Source organism: Molothrus aeneus, chromosome 6, assembly GCF_037042795.1.
Source record: "Molothrus aeneus isolate 106 chromosome 6, BPBGC_Maene_1.0, whole genome shotgun sequence".
NCBI classification, from domain to species: Eukaryota; Metazoa; Chordata; class Aves; order Passeriformes; family Icteridae; genus Molothrus; species Molothrus aeneus.
Window position 1 is genome coordinate 13,856,139 of NC_089651.1, and position 4,458 is coordinate 13,860,596.

Consider the following 4,458-nt stretch of genomic DNA (forward strand, 5'->3'; position numbering starts at 1 on the left):
CAGAGATTTAGTGTTTTATTTTTAGTGGGTGGGCAAGACCTGGGTTTGTATTCATAGAATCAGAGTGGCCTGGGTTGGAAGGGACCTCAAAGATCATCTCATTCCAAGCCCCTGCCATGGGCAGGGACTCCTCTCATGATCCCAGGTTGCTCAGAGCCCACCCAGCCTGGTCTTGGACACTGCCAGGGATGGGGCATCCACAGCTTCTCTGGGCAACCTGTGCCAGTGCCTCAGCACCCTCACAGTAAATAACTTCTTCCTAATACCTAACCTAATATCTGATCTAATCCTGCCCTCTTTAGTTTGAAGCCATTTCTCCCTTTTCCTGTCACTACACATCCTTGTAAAAGTCTCTCTCCATCTTTCCCACAGGCTCCCTTCAGGCAGTGAAAGGCCACAATTGGGTCACCCTTAGGCCTCCTTAGGAGTCCTTCCTGTTTGCCCTGCGCTTCTAGAATGATGTGAATTTAAAATATGATGTAAGAGATGTTGTGTTCTTCCCTGGCACCAGCTGCCTCACTGCAGGAGCTATTCACTAATTAGGTACTTGAATGCTCAATTTTCTGTATTCATAAAAACACAAACCAAACTAATTAAAATCCTACTGTGCCACAGCATTACAAACTCCTAACACCAGCCCACAGTTCCCTGACTTGTTCACATGCCAAACAGAAATTCCAGAGAAGGTGAAGCACCCATGGGCTTAGTAACACATTCTTCTATAGGTTGCATTCTGCACCTAGATTTTTGCATTCATACTCAGGTGGTGGCCACTTCAGGATGTGAGAATGGCTGGGACAAGGTGTCTCTTACATCCACAGGATGTGGTGCCATATCCAGCCACAGTAGAATTTTCCATTTTGTGAATTTATCTGGCCTAGGGAAAATATGATGCATAGCAGGGTTTTGTAAAGAAATGAAGCTTTGAACTAGGGCTTGTCCTTTGGTGATTTATGCAAAAGTAGACAGCAGATGCCAAGAGCTGTCCCTAAGGTTGGTCCCAGTTGTACCAAGGCTGTGAAATGAGAGTTCCATCTGAAAACAGCAACACTGACTGTAGTTTAGTTACATTTCTAAAAACGAATTATTTTTAGATAATGAGAAAGGAGGGAGTGAGTTTGAGTCCTATTATTTATGCATCCACAAACAGCAAATATCAAAACCATCTACAGTTACCTAATGCCTTAAATGTTACCTAATGCCTTAAAAGCTACACTTGCCAGAATCAGGTTATATTCAGCAATAACAGTTTTTATAATTATACTATGAAAAAAAACCTGCTAAATAACACCCTACCTACTTGCTTGTGTGGTAAGGTACAATATCAGCGAGGGAGAATAATTTTTCAGTGATAATTTAGCTTCTAAACCTGGTGTACTTTTCAGTGACAAAGGCAGGGATAGAGCAGCACAGCAGAACTGACCTTTCCATTCTTTGCTCCTTTTCCATCAATTCAAGCAGCTGCTCGTCTGAGTGACTGCCCAGCAGTCCCCGTGCAAACAATTTCTGTTTACTCAAACGTGTATTTCCTTAAACACATAGCAGCTCACAGCTGGTCTCTCCTAGGAAACTGCTCACAGAGCCATTTCTGTGCTGAAGAAGGTGCCAGGGCATGCAATGCGCAGCTTCCCCTCCAATATCTCACTTCACACCCTCTCTCAGTTGTGTCAAGCCATATCTCATTGCTGTTAATAATGCACCGAGACGAAGGATTCCATTCCTGTGCCCGCTGTCACCAGGGACATGGCAGAAGAGGGGATGGAGGCACAGCCCTCCAGCTCCTCTGTGTCCATTCCAGGCTGTCCCAATCCACAAATGCAGGTCCCACCGAGGAGGAGAGGATGAGCTGCTCAGCCACGGGGCCCTCAGCACACGGAATTGCCATTCCCAGCAAGGCGGAGCCCCGGAGCCCAGGCCAGGCCCTGAGGCTGTGCAGAGCCTGCCAGGGCTGCCAGCAGCGCACAGAACTGAGTTCCCCAACATCTGCCACAAAGCCCTGCAGGAGGTCTCAGCTCCCAGAGCAATCCGCACGCCATTCCCTCACTAGAGGGAGTCTCAAGACAAGCATTGCTGGGCCCTCTCCGCGGCTGATCAAGGAGCAGAGTGGTGGCACAGTAAAATAGACACGATGTTGGGAAGGGAATGATCCCTCAAAAGCCAAACAGCAGCAGCTGCCACGCTTCAAAAGGGCTTTTGTTTTTTCCTTCGACGGAAGGCATTTCTTGCATTATGCTGTTTCCTTCTGAAAGAGACCCTGAAAGTGCAAATGAGCACGGAGCTAATTAATGATGTTCCTCCTGAATAGACACCTCTGCACTTCATCTCCCACTGCAATACGCCACAGCTGGGGAGCAACATGAGGATTACTTGGTATTCAGAGCCCCAAGATACTGACCATGAAAAGCTACTGTTTACATTTACACCTTGAAAACAGTCCTAGAGAAGGCTCCTACATGTTAGCGAAACAAAAAAGGCAATACCTCTACTTTTTCTGGAGGAAACAAGATTATACAGGCACCATGGTCACTCCAGAGGCTGCTCAAGAAACAGCTGCTTTGGAGGCAGATGCAAGTTGCTATTTTTCCCCTCAGGAGTTCTAAAGGTGAAGTTTGCATATATTGAAGCCAGTTTGGGGATGCTGCTTCACTTGGTCTCTGAAGCTCCCAGGGAAGTGTGATCACCAATGAACAGCCAAGAAAACTCATAAAAATCATCCTGTTAAATATGAGAACTCAGATCAAAGAATAAGGAGTTGCCATCCAGGCACACCTTAAATTTATGAGCAGTTTCCCTTTACCCCTAGTTTAATTTCCATACTCAGTGTCATGTTGCTCACTGCATATAAAGCCACAACTCAATTTCAACTATAGCTTTATAATTCTTAGCCTAAAAATCCTCTTTCTATGCATTTTTCTTTCTAACAAGAGGAAAGTTAAGTGCTGTAGAAATTAATTTATTTGTGTTCACTGAGTGTGAAAAATGCATGTATTTTATGATTGGCTTTTTGCAAATATTAAAATGAATATTATATGTGTTGTGTTAGAAAGTAATGATGTATTAATTTTCTTAAGTACTGTGTTAAATATAGTTTTAGGTTATAAAAATTGTTAAAATAGAAACTCTGCTACATAGGATACTTTTTTAAAGAAAGGACTCGCAGCGAGGTAGCAGCCACAGGGCACCTAAATCTTTCAGAGAAGAAGAATTTATTGCCCTCTTATCAGAAGAAACAAACTTCTTCCCACCTCGAAGGTGCTGTTAGGATTTGGAGGAAGAAGTTGATGATGACCAGACAGAATCCTGTATTTGAATGGAATTTATGCATCATGTATGAAGTGTATGAATATGCAACAGGCTGTTGTTTTTAAGGGTTAATCCTCTGTTAACGGGGGTCCTTTTTCGTAGGGCTGGTGCTGCCCAGAAAAAGGTACCCGGAGGTCCGTAACTCTTTGTCTCTATTGTCTCATATTGTCATAATTCAAATTGTCCAAATTATTATTACTCTAATTGTATTACTATTTTTATAACCATTTTATTACTTTTAAACTTTTAAAAATTTTTAAAAACAAGTGATTGGCAATTTTTAACACTGAGCATTATAAAATATGAAGGAACTTATGAATAGCAGATGCGATTTCTTAGTCTAACTATCTGTATTTTAACTTTGTACTTTGTTTTCAGATGAGAGAAATAACCAGCCAGTTATCCATCCTGATGACTATTTAGTTCAATCCACAGGTAATGACAGTATCACCATAACAGTCTTTATTAATTTACCTATTAATTATTTACAGGTCCCAAGCTGCACCTCATTTGGCTCAGTGTTTGGATTAACAGCTGCTTGTCTTCCCCTTGGGCTGAGCTCTCCTGTACACCAAGCACTACCAACCACATCAGAGGCTGCCAGAGTCTCAATTTCAATTCTGACTGTATTGCAATTTCTACACTGAAAACTGCTCCTGCAGATGATTTTATCTGAGGCTAATGGGAAGGATGAACAACTGCAGCCAGCACTGGAATGCTCCTTAGCATTACTGGGATTTCACCCCAGCTCCCAAAAGCAACACTCACACGCCTTTGCTCCCTTTTGCTTAAAAGCAGAAAGTTTTCCTTTGGTCCCCTGGCAGCTGCAGTTGGGCTGGAGATTGCTAAACCATCTGTGCCTGACGTGGCACTGCAGACCTGGCCCTGGCAGCTCCTGCATGTTTCATCACGGCTCAGCTTTCAGTCTAGACAGCTCCTCAATGTTTCAGAACCTCAGGACAAAGCCAGGGTGGCACCAAGTGTGCACAGAGCGTTTTTTAAAATTTAAAAACAAAACAAAGCCCCTCAAAAAACATATTGCAACATAGCAGTTATGAAACATGGAAAAAAACTGTGCTGGGACTAGAGGCAGTTCATTCACACCCTGCCATAACTGAGTGGCTGAATAGATGCAGTTTGACCCAAAAACAGCAC